The following is a 17,250-nucleotide window of genomic DNA, read 5'->3' as shown; positions in this document are numbered from 1 at the left end:
TGCTTTACTATGAAAACTTTCTGCTTCGACCTCTATCAGTGAAGCAAATGACCAGGATAAGAACGAGAAATGAGTAGTGCAAGACACGAAAGCAGAAATGTGATGAATCCTTCCTTCAGTTTGGATTTACAAGTACTGAAGTGAACGGGGAAGAAAGGCCACAGTGTGTTTTGTGCCAGGCTGTGTTGTCTGTGGACAGCATGAAACCTAATAAACTTAAACATCACCTGACTTCACAACACAAGGAAAATGAAGGAAAGTCAAGGTCGTTTTTCTAGCGTTATAAAAAAGAATTGACTTGCCAGAAGTTAAAATTCAAAAACGCTGTCTGTGTCGATGCTGTCACAGAGGGCCTCGTTTGAGGTGAGTTATCAAATTGCTAAGTGAAGAAAACCTCATACTGTTGGAGAAATGTTGGTCTTGCCTGCTACAATTGACATGGTCAGAATTATACTTGGGGAAAATGCAACAAAACAACTGAAAGCAATACCACAAAACCAAACTTCAACAAGTTGTGTCGGGACGCTCAGGCGTCGCACTAGTTCAGTTAGTAAAGCTTTTAAATGTGACTGAGCATGAGAATTTGTCATGTTTATCTGTTAAAATAATTCCTACACTAGGTACCGTAATGCCAGTTTAACATTCAAGGTTTTTTCTATATGTGGTTTTAAACTATAGTTAGAATGTGTAATAATTTGCATTGATAAACGATATACTTCTATTTTTCACTGGCATATCACTGTTAAATCGACGATGGCACTTACTGTTTTACTTGATAAAAGATATTGTCATTGAGTATGATGCATTTTGTGTGTGTGGTTTGTTTAGCTGTATTTTTGGTGGGAGTTTAGAGAGACGGTTGTATTGAGCAAACATAGCAAAATTAACAGTGAACAATAATGGCAGTCTAGTCTCATGTATAATTCCTCTATTATACTATTCTAAATTTAGTAACCATGACATCAAGGGGCACTTAGTGGTATGGAAGCACAATAAGTATAATCCACAATTGAAAAACATAAAATAAATGCATTTTTTTGTTAGAGTGTTATTATTACAATACTATTTTAAACATAATATGTATTTTAATGCCATATTTATGACAGACACATGTTAATCTTGTCTGCATCATTTTGGGGTTACAAAAATTTCTTCAATGTGTAAATGGGGTCATGCTGAGGAAAAGATTGGGAAGCCCAGGTCTAGGATGAGGCGTGGAGTGAGACGATAACGCCTTACCACCGCATCCTCCGGGATCCTTTTTGGAGGGTCAGCAATTGCCCCGTGCAAGGCAAACTCCATACATCTCTTTATAATGTTTATGCCATCTTAGTATTCCAGATCCCCACCCAATTCCTAACTGTTTTTTAAAATTTGAATACATTTCAATATTATTTAATTGGATTAGTGAAGGCAAAGAGCTAATTTGATAGCGGGTGCAGAATGCCAGGGGAAAAACATTCTTTACATACGGCACATTTTTATTTGTCGCTAAAGTTCCACTTTACGGCTGCTAAACACAGTTTCTGCTTGCAAATTGCTGATTTTTGCCGCAATATCTGTGTTTTGCTGCCACAAATCACTTTGCATCTTTCCTTACATCAGCCCCGAAAAATCTAATAAGAAAAAAGTTCAAGCAAAGACGTTTAGACCCTCTTTTGGGTTTCTGAATAAACTGTCTGTTTGCTTGATGATAGTTTTTGTTGTTGTTGTTTTGTTTTTAAACAGTTTTATTTTAATTTCACAAAAATGGTGCAGATCCGCCCCATAATCGCCAAACAAAATAAATCATTACAGCTGTTTTATAATATGTCTGAAGAGTTCCTGAGCCAATACATATTTTAGTCCTTGTCATCTTTTGCACCTTGCTGCATATATTTTTCACTTGCAGTGAATTTCCATCATTCTGCTGTTGCTCTTGTATAAACAAGCTTGGAAAAACAAAACGTCAGAAAGATGAAAATAAAATGAAGTACACACCTCCAGGGGAAAAAAAAAGTATCTGAATCTACACCACTGACCTTGGTAACTGTTAACGGGAATTTTAACAATGGGTATTTTCAAAGACATGTAACTCATTAACAGAGATCTATTTACTTCTTATTTTGGGCAAGCCTTGGATATACTAGAATAATTATATATATATATATATTAATATCTAATATATATATATAGCTATATATATATATTAATATATATATCGTATATATATATATTTAAATATGCAATTTGCACAAAAATTCAAATATAATCTTTAACCACAAAAATTCAAGTTTTATTTTAAAAAGAATTATAAGTCTTTAGACCTACCCCAACCCTTTCTTCAGAAAAACAAAACAGATAATAAAAGTAATATTTATCTAAATTGAAGACCACTCATAAAAGAAAAAAAAGACAGGATAGTAATACATTTATGGTTGTTATAATGCATGTTCTATCAAATTAAACTGAAAAGGTACAGACCATGTTCTATGCCTTAAGTATGCAATAAAAATATAATCTTTTGAATTATTATTTGAATATTGTGAATCCAAATAACATTCCATTCTTACCCAAGCACATGCTTTGTTTATGCCCTTTGGTTGTTTATTTGTTTATTTATTTTTAAATGTAATCAATCACCTTTAATTTCAGGTATAATACAACCTCCAAATTTCTCTTTAATAAATGTTACCTCCATGAATTGCTGTGCTTGTGCTTCAAATGCTTTTCACATTTTAAAATGCTTTCTGTGTGGGGCATGCATTTTCTTATTCTTTTCAAAAATAGACCAATCTGTCATTCTGGACAGTGGTAAATGGCTGTCAGTTTATTAGCATAAACTCAATTTATAACACTGCAGTGCCTTCATTCTCAAAGCTTTTTTGTGGTTATTAGGCTTTTTTCCCCTTTTGAATAAAAATACCCATTTCTTTCTTTTTTGTTGAACAATTGGATTCCAAAAAATAATAAATATAACTTGCAAGTTAAATGAATTATATATATATATATATATATATATATATATATATATATATATATATATATATATATATATATATATAGAGAGAGAGAGAGAGAGAGAGAGAGAGAGAGAGAGAGAGAGAGAGAGAGAGCAGTTTTAACACAGACTCTTTGACCTACAAAGCTAAAAAATATATATATTAACTGAAAACAATAAAAATTGAAACATACACAACTCTGTTTAAATACTCAACATTTGAACCTGGATTAATTTAAGTAAAAATGACCACTCTTAGGTTAAACTACAGCAACTAGTATTTACTGACCAGCTGACCAATACTCTGTTCTAATTGGATTGGATTCGCAAAAAATGTATTTTAAGTCACAATGGATTAATCAGCATGGGTATAGTGTTTTCCCTGATCAATAAACTGTAAGTGTTTCAGGTCAGTTCTGATCAATAAATGTGTGCTCTAGGTCAGTTTAACTTAATCAAATTGTGTTTGGGTCAGATTCACTCAGTAAAAGCATGGGTAAGTTCCTGTCTGTTTGGGTTTTACCATTTCTTACCTCTGCTTTAAAGGCCCTGTCACATCCAATGTGCCGTCTAAGCTTAAAGAGCCTGCAACAAGCCTACTTTTTAACAATGTAGGGTTTGGCCATGAGTGTAGGTAAAGAGCAGGTCATTGCAGTTCAAACGGGTAAAACCAATTCCAGCTTCATAAGTTAACAGTGGAATCTTCAAATCAGCCCTATATTGTGAATCAATCAACTGAAGCCAAGGTCAGGGCTGGCTGTGCTTAGTTAAGACATAGTATAGGCAGTGACATTTTACACAACCTACTGCCGTCTTGCAAGAACATTACCAGATAGGTCTGAATAGGTATTGCAGTAGTTAAGTTAGATGCTTTTCAGAATTGGGTAGAATCGGGCCTGTGTGGGATGGTTGGATAGAAAGAAATGGTTAGAATATGCATCTGAAAAGTTAAAAGTGAAAGTTTCAGATGCTATTATAAACCTAGTTTTCAAGACCACTTGTACCTACAGATTTGTACTGTCGCTAGGGCAAAAATGACTGCGTTTGCGAAATGCTGTGATAGTGCATGAAAATGTGATAGGTTAACCCTTGGGTGTAATTTGGGGGATGGTAACCAGGGCTCCTCCTCCTCCTATCTTCCTATCAAACAATATATCCTGAAGGAGAACAAACAATAACTTTGAAACTGGCAAGACAAGTCTGCAATAATTCTGTCTCTTCTTCTCCATTCTGCAAATATCTACATGTATGCAGCTATTGCGGGGAAGCTCATGCTAAATCAAACTGCACAATAACTCGCAAAAAACAATCAAAACTCCTCTCAGTATACACTCTCATCAACATCCCAGATCTAACTACCGCTCTCCAACATCATCCAGATAATCATTTCTTATCTAATCAACGGTCTCCAGTTTGGCTTCTCCACCGGCTTTTCCATACTTCCCTCTACCCCATTCAATCTTAGGTCTGCTTTTTTAGAGCCCAGAATCATTGAATCTCTAATCCAATCTGAAGTAGGCAAAGGATTCATGTCCGGCCCCTTTGCAGCTCCAAAATTCCCCTACTTCAGGAGTAGTCCCGTCGGAATAGCAATCCGCAAAATATCAGGGAAAAAACACTTAATAATCGATCCCTTCACTATGTCACAGTTTCTGATGCCATCAAATCCATCAAAGCAGCAGGATGCAACACTTGACTAGGAAAAGCAAATATTTCAGATGCCTTTAAAATAATGCCTAGCCATCCCTCCCCGGCCTCTGGTTTGGAATCTGCTGGCAACGGAAATATTACTTTGCAACCTAACTCACTTTTGGCTGCCGTAGCAGCCCTAGGATTTTTGATACTGTGTCTGAAGCCCTCTGTTGGATCCTGCTCGACACATACAGAGCGCGTTTCCTGCTTCATCTCCTTGACAATTTTCTCCTTGTACCCCCCCCCCCTTCAGATCCCCCTGTTCAAGCAATCTCCAAACTTTATTTTTTTCAGTAGGAGCTCTCCTTTCCAAAGAGGAAATCGTCGGCCCTGTGACTGACCTATAATTTCAGTTTGAAGCTAGCCTCCCTCTTGACTAACTGGAACGCATTTGCCAGCTCATCAATAACTTCCAATTATCAAAACCAATAACTAAACGCAATCTGCTATCTCGCCTCAGTCATTTCAATTATGCCATATGAATCATCCCCCAAGACAGAACCTTCATATCTCACCTTCTCTGTCCACATCATCAATAAAGGCAGTTCCATCAGCTTACCTTCAACTGAATTCTACCCTCTCCAATCTTTTCCATTCAGACAGAAATTATGTCAGCAGCTCTTTCCCCATCTACTTGTTCTTCTTACTCAACAGGCTGGGTAAAATATTCCACCTTCTGTGCTCAGAAGAGGATATCCCCCACCCCTTTCAACAAAAACTGGATCATAACCTTCATTGTTCATGCTCAGGACAACCTGCACCTAACTCCATCATCTACAAAATCTTACATTTCAGGAATCTAATTCCACTTCTGTAGTATGTCTATCTCCTCGCTGACCCTCCTCTCCATCCCAGCAGTTCTCCTGACTCTCTGAGGAATTACCAAGAGCCTTCCCCCAGAATCATCATCCAGACTCCCTATATCCACCAATATCCTCAATGTTTTAGTTTCAATTCTCCGATCAGGGTTTCTTTATACTTTCAATCACAGTCATGGAAGCCATGTGCCTAACTGCTTTCTTTGGATTGTTCAGAATTTACTGTTCCCTTATTCTCCAGTTTTCCAACCATAGGCATCCATTCCTGCAACCTCTCCCTGATTCCAGACCATCATTTCATTCTGTTCCTGAGATCATCTAAGACAGACCAGCTCCACCAGGGTCAATTCATCCAACTATCAAAGGTAGATTCCTCTCTCTGCCCCTACTCAGCTCTTTCTAAGTTCCTATTAGCAAAAAAACTTTCAGTTCCCAAGGCTCTCTGCTTATCGATTGCTTCAGAGATATCATCACCAGGAATTAGTTCACTACCCATCTCTCCAATCTTATTTCCAAAGCAGGTCTCCCTCCTCAATTTTACACCACTCATTCATTTAGAATAGGTGCAGCCTCCTCAGTATCTCACACAAACATTAACCAATACCTATTTAAGTCTATGGGTCACTCTCCTCAGCATTTCATTCATACATCCGATCTTTGCCTTCTGACATCGCAACAGCACAACAGTCTATTGTTTGTCTCTTTTTACTTGTTTTATGTTACAAGTTGGCACGTGGTCTTTGTCTTCACAGGTGCAGGTTCTGTGGGGAGCCGGTGGTCCTTCTTCTGGGGGGATACTGACTCTCACTTCACCGGCCTGGGGTTGGTAATATGCAGGTTGTTCGAATGGTCAGAGGGGACCACCGGCCAAACTTCTTTCACAGCTCATGTGCTATATCTTGCCTCAAGACGAGAAGACTATTTCTCTATCCTCCTGCTCTAGTCCCACAACTAACAGTCTTCTATGTTTTCAGACTCTTTTCTTTTTTCTTTCAAGGTTCCAAAACTGTTCCGGCCTCTGAGGGAAATACAGCTGCAGGGCAACGCCTTTTAACAGCAGTTGAGTGCCCAGCTGTTGGGCAACACCTATTAACAGCTCTCAAATGCCCAGCTGTGGGGCAACGTCTATTAACAGCTCTCGAGTACCCTGCTGCGGGGCAACCCTCATTAACAGCTCTCTCGAGAACCCAGCTGTGAGAGTAAGATTACAACCAATAAAGATCAGCTTTCCCTTTAAGAGGACCTGTGAGTCTGTGAAACCAAAAAAAAAAGAAGAAGACACAAGCGCCTAAACAAGGCTATATTTTTTTTAGCAGTCTGGGCAGGACAGTGAATACTTACGAAATAAAAAAAAAGTACACTATAAGCAAAACTAAGTTACATAAATCTTTCTGTTTCACTTGCTGAGCGAGTGATCAACGGGAACGGGGTTGGGGTGGAGTCAAAAAAATTTTAATCAGAGTTTTCCTTAAGTTAGTCATGTACAGCTCACCTTTGAACCATGAGCACCATTGCTGCCTGTATTATAAATGTTTTCCTGTTAAAAATATACTGATGGTACGCATTTGCATCTTATACAACAATAATAAAGTCTGCATTTTTCTAATGGTCTGCATGCGTACCTGTGAAGCCCTGTCCAAAAGGCTTCGTCTGACCTGCCTGGCACTTGCAGCATCGGCAGCCTCCAACACTGGTGCTTCCTTCCAACCCTGTAATCTTTCCATTACAGAAAGCTTTGTTGTGTATAACACAACAATCCAGGATGATATTGCTAACCTTCTGTGGAGTGTAATGTAGTGTTCCCCCAGAGACATCCAAACATTGGAATTACTTTCTGAGGATTCCAAATGTTCGCTCAATTACAGTACGAGCACATTTAAATGTACAATTAGACCTTTGGCAGTGGTCTCAGTAGCCATCGCTTCAGTGGATGTCCATTGTCCCCAACCAGCCTCTCAGACTGTCATACCACTGAAACGCAGCTGCCACCTGCGAATTAGCGAGGATAAACAAGTCATGAGTGGAGCAACGATAGTTTGCATACACACTTGTGATGTAGTTGCTTGCATCACAGATCACACACTACTTGCACGTTGACAGAAAAGGTCCCCTTGCGATTTACATAGAAGTGCCTATTCTGTGTTGGTGCATGTACTTTAGTGCTACAGGCAAACAGTGTGCTCTCCGCATGTCTCCTACCAGGTCAGCCTGAAGCAGTTGGCAGATGTCAGTGATTGTTTGCCTGTTGAGGCGAAATTGCTGCATACATTGTGTGTCAGACAGAAAAATATTTTATTTAATATATTACTTCTAAATATTTGAGGATGTCTCTTCCTCCACTCTTTGTCTGGCCATGCAGAAATTATTATTATTATTATTTATTATTATTATTATTATTATTATTATTATTATTATAATAATAATAATAATAATAATAATAATAATTTATTATCAGACACCCTTATCCAGGGCAACTTACAATTGTTACAAAATCACAGTACAGAGTATCACATTATAAAGTATCACATTAATCCATTGCGCACTCCATATTTCTTTTATTTCCCTTTTTTCTCTCTTTTCTTTGCCTGCTTCCCTGGTAGTTTCACTGGTATTTATAATTGACCATGTAATTTACGCACAGTTTAGACCTGGTTTTACTGAATGCAAATGCTAACTAACACTGTTGATGGTTTGCTAAATTGCTACATTTGTATTTAAATGAGGACAATCCCCAAGTTCAGACCATGTCAAGCGCTGATGCTAACTTGCCGAGTGGGTACAAAAACGTGTGTTGCTAAATCACTATGTGGGCAAAGTCTGTTTGCCCTAGGGTTGCCACCTGGCCCCATAATTCCGGAACACTGTGAGACAGAACAGGATTTTCAAATTGCCTTTAAACTGAAGGAAATCAACATGTGAATTGAACCCTAAACCTTTGCTAAATTGATTCTGGTGATTAATTATCTTGAGGCAGCATGACAATGCAATAATAGCTTTTAACAAATGCAATAAATAAATAAGTACATCATCAATATTTATTTATTTTATTAATAGTTTTAAAAATATATATTTTAAAGTTTCTTTATAGTTTCTAATAGTGTATCACCTTCTCCCTCTGAAATCATTAATACTGAGCAGCTGTTCACTATTCCTGACACCAGACAGCGTGAACACTAGATCAGTGTTGTTATTTAATTGGGAGAGTCAATGTAAATTCGGGCTATATATTACTAATTAATAGGATATAAATAGCATCTTTTAAATATTGAGAACTGAAATATCATTTTGTACAAAATAAAAATAAATATTTTGAATAAACCTACACACGTTTATTCAAGTCACTTTTTTTGTTGTGTAAGATTTATTACAATAATTCAGATAATTAAGAAGCAGTATAAATTAAGCAAGTGGTTAGTTCTCAATTCAGGTGTTTATTGCTTTCAGTTTAAGGGCAACTTAAAAACCATGTCCCGTCCCAAAGTGTTCCGGAATTATGGGGCCATGTGGCAACCCTATTTTGCCCACATGTGTGCCTGAGTGTTTTGCGATTGCCTTAGGGGTTTGCATACGTTGCTAAATAGGGCCAAATGTTTCTTAACTTCTGCAGTGAGGATGATGATGATGATGATGATGATGATGATGATAAGATTGCTGATGTGAGCTGCTGTTTTATATTGCAGTGTATGGTGCTAGTTAATTAATTAAAAAAAAATATTTTTAACTATGGTATCGGTGGGGATGGAATGGGACATTAAATGACTAGCTGTTGAAAATATAAGTAAATACAATATACACCTGCACTGGGCTTGAGTGTTGAAATCTCTACCTTTTTGCCTTGCACCTAGAAAAGGAAGCACAGATGATATCCAGCCCCTGACAGAAGTGTGAAGGATAAAACATAAAATACTGATTATTTAATTTAAAGATTTTGCTGATATACACAAGGACATTGTAGGTTTAGCTCTTAAATAACCTTCCCCCTAGGTTTAAGCAGGAGTCTGTCAAACAAGAAGATATTACTTCAAACACCACAAAAAAACAAACAAAAACAAAACAAAAAATAAATTAAAAAAAACAAAAAAAAAAAAACACAACACTTTAGTTTCAGAACTTTTGATTTTGAAGCAAAATATGCTCAAAAAGAGAATTTGAGCTAAATAGTAAGTTAGATTTGACCAGATTGAACTGTGAATTGAATTAGAAGCTTGGAACAGAATTGTATACAAAAGTTGTACAAAGATCATGAAAAAAAGCCATGTGGCTTTTGCCCTGACTGTCAATTCTCAGGAGCAGGTCTTTCCTATGGATGGCTCTTGAACCATATATGGCTCATTGAGTTCAACAATATGGATCTCTTGATTTAAAGAATGTTTAAAATGTTTTTATTTATCACTCAAAAATCCCCTGGTAATTGGTGTGGTTTTTCAACCAAACATGCTGGACACATCTGCTCAGGAGCATAAGGAGGGGGCATCAGGCCACCTAAACGTGGGAAGAAGAGGGAAAAAGAATGGGGTAGTAGAACTTACCCGACAACCCCAGTATCAGGAAACAACTATGTGGTGTTGGAGGGGAAGAGGAGGAGGGAATCTTAAGACAACAAGACCCTGCAGTATAATATAATATATTGCAATATATTAGGGCACCACGTATTGGTGTAGCCCCCTTGTGGTGCATCTGTATGGGACCTGTAGCGGAAGGAATTTTAATATGTAGAAATGTAGTATGTTGAAAAATTAAAAAATAAACTGCAATAATAAACTGTTGCCTTCTTCCCAGTGATTATCCTGGCTGTGTGTCATTATTTAAAAACTTGCATACAAATATATTTCAAGTATGATTAGAATAGGAAAGCCTTAAAACATTTTTATGATACTACAGTATCCAAACTATTCATCTAATTTAACCTTTAATAGATTGACAGTCAGTAAAGGAATGAACAATCATACAAATTATAAATGTTTAAATCCAATGTTTAAGATAAAGGCAACTGAGTCAGGATCAGCAATTACAGATCAATTAATATAAGCATTGATAGCAAAGAAATTAAACCTGACTTAACAACAAATAGATATTAAATAGTATCAGGCTCCAAACAGAACCCAGGTGTACCACAGAGGAGACTGTAATCATGAAGAAAATACAATGTCAGTGGACCACTAGGAGATGAATAAAGATTATGTGATTAGCAGTGTCAAAATCCAAGACACCCATTGGCAGGCTAGTACAGATAGGCAGGGTCCTTGTTTACCTATGCCTTTTACTTCAGACTGCAATTTGAATAATATTTTTGCGAGAGGATACAATTTTTATAAAACTAGTAAGAAAAAAACTGTTGAGATCTGTGGTAATATATATATATATAATATATATATATATATATATATATATATATATATATATATATATATATATATATATATATATATATACTATCTATATATATATAAAAACATTGCAATTATAATATGCAACTAAATTGCAACAGACACAGAAGAAACATTAGCAGTAGGGTATTGTAAGAAGAGAGAAAAAAAGCAGATACAAATAAAGTTTAAAAAGCAAGATTCAGGCCAGTCAAGTTCCACCAAAGTTCTCTAGCTGTTTTCTGGATATGGGAAACATGTGTTCTGATTTTAATGATAAATGAATAAACACATAATACAACAAAATAAATAAATATGATGGACAAATAAAGAAACCAAAGTATTTTTTTTTTTTCAAAAAAACAAGTTATTACTCTATTTGAATGGCCTATATTGAAACATATTTCCCAGAACTGAAGTCCAAATGTACAGTATCTCTATAAAAATTCCAGTAAGTTCAAGAGCTTTAGAGTGGCAATCCTGATTTACAACTGTAAAACAAATATATCCTCAGTCTCTGGTACATACTGTACATTTTGTTAAAATACAAATACAATTCTACATGTATAAGACAAGTCATCCCTCGGCAGCGCATAAATATAAGTCTTTATTTTAACAGACCAGTTATACAATATATTTTTCATAGTATAGTTTTATATATATATATATATATATATATAATATATATATATATCTATATATATATATATATATTAATGTAGTTAAGTTACATTTGTAGAATAAGTCAATATATTCTTTAACTAATAAACAATATGTTTTTTTTTTTTTTTTTTTTTTTTAAGATAATTAACTATATAATACTAGGTTTCTTAAGAGCAGTGACTTTCTGAAGTACAATGAACCAGCCATGCATTTCATGCCAGATTAATAAGGAACACCTCCAGACTTTAGCCTAGTATTCATTTGCAGAATATAATACGAAAGAAACATGCTGTCAAAGTTACATGTTAACACATTTTACTCTGCTAAATGGATGGTTCATAAGTAAAATATGCACCACAAAATAACAAAAAAAAATATTAAATACAAACCAGTAAGATAACTTAGTGCTAATCATTATTATTATTTATTTATTATTATTATTATTATTATTATTATTATTATTATTATTATTATTATTATTATTTAGTGCCCAATTATTTTACCCATGGTTTTCTCCACTTATTTAGACTAATTACTTTCCCTCACTATAGCAATTCCCCACAACAGCTCAGGAGGATTGGAGGGTGGGCGTCTTCCAATCCCACAACCTAGCCAATTATGTCTTTATACCCAGAAACTCAAGAGCGGATGTCGGCAAGCTACCAGCCTCTGGAGGATAAAGACCAGCCCAGCAGGTGTGCGCTTGAGCTCACCATATTCCAAACTGAAGTATAACATACTAGCAAAGAACCAAAAGATCTTCAGCAGAAGGGGGACCAATGATGCTGTTGAACATTAATATATAAAGGATATGCAGTCATTTCCTTCAATTTTCATATATGTGCTGCTACAGTGTTTGAGAAGTTTCACTTTTTTAACCAAAATTTCTTTTTAAGTTTTTGATGGACTAAAATCATGTTTGGATAGACAGGCTACAGCAGTTTTGAATGACTTGATTTTTTGTGGATTTACATGAAGCCAGTTAGTTTTGCCTAGATTAAATTAAGTATTCTAAACTCAATTTCCTATTTACTGCTTAACAGCCTCTCCCCTCCCACATGTTTTACAGGGCCCCACCTGAAGTCTCTAGATACATAGGGTAAGCTAAGATAAACATTTTGGCAAAACAAAGAAAAAAAGGTATATCTTAGGTTGTTTAAAAAAGCATATAAGGCCTATTTCCATAAAAAATAGCTTCACACAAATAGTATTATATGGCTTAAACAATACTATCAGCCCACTTTCATCTTTAACCATTTGGGATCTGAAGTTTTCCGAACATATTGGAAAACAAAATTGAACAATCTGCCTGCAAATCCCGAAGGGTTAAGGGAGGCATCTTTGCAAGCATTTCCCTGCTTTCTTTGCAACAGCAAACCATTGAAGCTCATTTTTTATTTCTCCCAGGTCTCTTCACTGTTAGTTTTATCAAACTATTTTATTTGTTGACAATGTTGCCTGCAGTGGATAATAGAAGTATTATGAGTAACTGTTTCTGTAGAGACAATACCTCTGGAGCTTTTTTTCTTTTCTAATGGCCTATGTGCATCTTATGTGAACAGACTTTCGTCTCATGTTGAATTATTTACAGTGATACAAAGTATCCACATAAATTGAAGACCTGTACTTTTGTCTACCAATACAGGATGACACGTTTGGCCAGCTGATAATGGAGTGATCTAAGTGAACACTAGTGCAGAGCGATAATACTTTAAAACAAAGGGGAACAAAAATGAAGGACTCTTTTTAAATCATGTCATAGCATCTAAACAACACAGAGATCCTGTCTTTTCAACTAGTATGTACCCAGTTAATGCCAAATGTAAAGATGGTTCAAAGTAGGTGTAGGTTGAACAACAGAGCACATTTTACTTATGTCCATCGGATAGAAAGGACTAGGTCCATAACATGAGGTGCTTTTATCAGCAAACTAGTTTAACATCTACTTAACCAGTGGTGTTCACATACATACAATCATGCACATACACATAAGACAAAGGCACAGTGTGATTCACAAAGATTTCAGTTCTAAAACCTCAATATATTGGCTCATTACAAGCTAGCATATTTACACGGATATGCTTGACTATTTAAAGTAATGGTGTACATGAAAGCAGTCAATTTTTAAAAATTTTATTTGCTTCAGCTTTCCAGAGCACAGAAGTGTGTGCTACTATTAAAGAAAAAAACAGATGATGTCAGGAACAGCCAACAGCAAACTCAGGTGCTAGGATTGAAATATAGTTTCAATCATGGCTCTCTCTCAGGACTTAAGACCCAGGTATAAACAATATGATAGACCAGCAAGAGGTAGATATAAATAGGTGCTAGAAGATAAGTTAATTATAAAATATCATGGATTTCTGTAACACAAAAAGTTACATAAACCTTCCTCAGCGTAACATCATGGCATGGGGTTTATTCTTCAGCACTGTTCATCCATTAAATTTTCACCTGATGACCGCTTTGATTCTTTGAAAGATTTATAGCTTATCTGAAACATTGCGTAACCCATTTTTTTCACACTACAAAAAAAGCATCTATGATTTTTTCACCACATTATTATTTTTATTTATTTAATTTTTTTGTGCTAAATCGCCAGGCAGGCTGCAAATAGACTGATCCCTGGAGCCAGCACTATACTTCGGCCATCAACACAAGGCCAATAGGAAATCCACTTTATAATAAGAAAAGTGCTGAAGTCTCATACATTACAGCGAAGATATGTCTTGGTTGGTCCCCAACACTACTATTTAATTGTATCTTGCCAAAAGCAGAGTCCAGTATTAGTATGAATTAACAAATACTCTCATGTGATAGAAATTCTTACAGATCTCCAACTTCAGAAGCACAGTACTGATCCCCCCCAAGGATACTACTTTGTTTTTTTGACATTAAGCTAGGGAACAATTAATTTATGTTTTATTTTTCTTAATAAATCTTCATTTTTATATAGCACCTTTCATAGTGGACCACCATCACAAAGCGCTTTACAAGATACAAAACTAGGGTGTGTGAACTATGCATCAGAGTCACTTACAACAATGTCTCACCCAAAAGCACAAGGAAGTTAATTGACTTGCTCAGGGTCACACAATGAGTTGGTGGCTGAACTGAGATTTGAGGCGGGGACTTACTGGTTATAAGCCCACTTATTTAAGCACTGGACCACACAGCCTCCTATAGATAACTGTTCTTGATGTGCAGATTTCAGAATCTGAATGTTTATTTGTAACAACCTTTCTCTCAATTCCTTATAGTCAACATAGACATCATAAATGGAGCAAAGAGTCTGGACGGTAGTATTAGCCAGTGCCATCCAGTGCATGGCTCCTGTAAACCCAACTGTTGGTCCAGACTCCTCTTATTGCTGCACCTTGTGGGACAGAGTTGCTAGCGGCTTGCAATTTCACCATTTATACAGGATACTTGGCAAAGATAATTGGTGTTGAGTATCTAAGTGGAGTAAATATCCCAATTAGCACTCATCTTGGACTACCTTGTTTAAGGTAACATTTGGCAGTCCAACATGGTAAAACCAGTTGGTAAAACCAACTGTAAGCCAAAGAGAATATATTTGACTCAGATTGAAATCTTTTATTTGAATGGATTACTGAAAACATTGGGGATGCCAAAGTACTTTTATGAATACACTATGATCAGTGCTGTTATGAATACAGTATGATCAGTGCTGTTGTGAATACAGTTTGATCAGTGCTGTTATCAATATACTATGATCAGTGCTGTTATCAATACACTATGATCAGTGCTGTTGTGAATACACTATGATCAGTGCTGTTGTGAATACACTATGATCAGTGCTGTTGTGAATACACGATGATCAGTGCTTAATAAACCGTTTTTAATTGTTTTTATTTCATTGAATAATTTCTCCACTCAATTGTTCTGCATTGGTAGTGAATAGATTATATTGGTCTATTCAGGAAAACCAATCTATTTAACAAATGCTGTACTCCCTGTGAATACGCTATGATCAGTGCTGTTATCAATACACTGTGATCAGTGCTGTTATGAATACACTATGATCAGTCTTGTTATTAATACAATATGATCAGTGCTGTTGGTGGTCACATTACGTATCTCTGGTTTATCTAGTCTTCATTATATTACTAGAGAGACTATTTAGACACATGGAAATAGAAAGACAAATACAACTGAATTTCCAACCTGGAAATGTAATGTTGTAATCTAAAAATACTCGAGATTATAATATAAATATTCTACAACATGTAAAGGAATGATACAAAAGATATATTATAAAACCATACAAACAGTGCATTTTATCAAATACTCTGATGTTTATCTGTGCAGTACTTATTAAAAAAATGTCGCATTTCTCTTTCTGCTTGGGCATTTTTTCTTTCGTCTAAACATTTATGTGTGTAAACTATGTACATCTGTATCAATACAGATACATATAGACTGACAGGGAGTAGAGCATTTGTTAAATAGATTGGTTTTCCTGAATAGACCAGTATAATCTATTCGCTGCCAATGCAGAACAATTGGGTGGAGAAATTATTCAACAAAATAAAAACAATTAAAGACTCTTTATTAAGGACTGTTTTAATTTTTAGTGTTTATAAGTACTCTAGAAAACAGTTGAGAAAAGGTTCATGAACTTGATTTACGTAATCAAAATAATATTTTATCAAAACATTGTAAAGCAGTTCTTCAAACTTCATGAGTCGCACCCTAGATTCCTAGATTAGAACACAAACAATTCCTGTCTAGAAAGTTGAATTAGACTTCTAAGTTGTTTGGTTCTAGCTTTATAAAATTAAATAATAATAATAATAATAATAATAATAATAATAATAATAATAATAATAATAAATAATAAATACAGCCAGGGGGACACAGCTTGAAGAATAGCCCTCACCTGGTGTTTGTAAACCATTGGTATGGGCAGATTTTGTCTATAATGTTTATATTTGTATTTGATTTCAACAGAATGCTGAATGGCAATGCAGTACCATTCTAAGTGTAATATGCTAGACTGACATACTTTGTGAAATGGCACATATACAGTAAGAATTTTTTATTCATTCAGTGACAACTATTTCAACTAGAAATATTTTGCAATATTTTGCAAAACATACACTGCTGTGCAAAAGTCTTAGACATGTTGCATTTTTCTACTCTGATGCATTATGAGCATCAACAATTTACTGAATGCCTCTGCTAGTGTTTTCTACTAGTATAACAACCTTGACATGCATAAAGAAGGAAGAACATTGAGTGAAATAGCTTGATGTTGTTTCTCTGTACTTGTTCATTATGCTTCATGTACCACACCCTGAAAATCAAGTGAAACACTCAATGTGTTTCCTTCCTTATGCAAGTCAAGGTTGTTATACTAGTAGAAAACACTAGTGGAGGCTTTGAGTAAATTGTTGATGCTCATAATGCATCAGAGTAGAAAAATGCAACATGTCAAGACTTTTGTACGGCAGTGTATGTCACTGAATTTATTCAGTTTCTTTTAGTGTTTCTACATACAAATTACTTTCATAAATTAAATCAAAAGAAAATTATTTAACAAAATGATTCTTGAAGATAATTAATCATTGAGGAACAAATTATATATATATATATATATATATATATATATATATATATATATATATATATATATATATATATATATATATATATATATATATGAGAAACACTATTTCTCTATTCCATGCTAGTCAAAGAGGTAGAA

The sequence above is a fragment of the Polyodon spathula genome, chromosome 4, assembly GCF_017654505.1.
Source record: "Polyodon spathula isolate WHYD16114869_AA chromosome 4, ASM1765450v1, whole genome shotgun sequence".
NCBI classification, from domain to species: domain Eukaryota; kingdom Metazoa; phylum Chordata; class Actinopteri; order Acipenseriformes; family Polyodontidae; genus Polyodon; species Polyodon spathula.
This window is presented reverse-complemented; position numbering follows the sequence as displayed.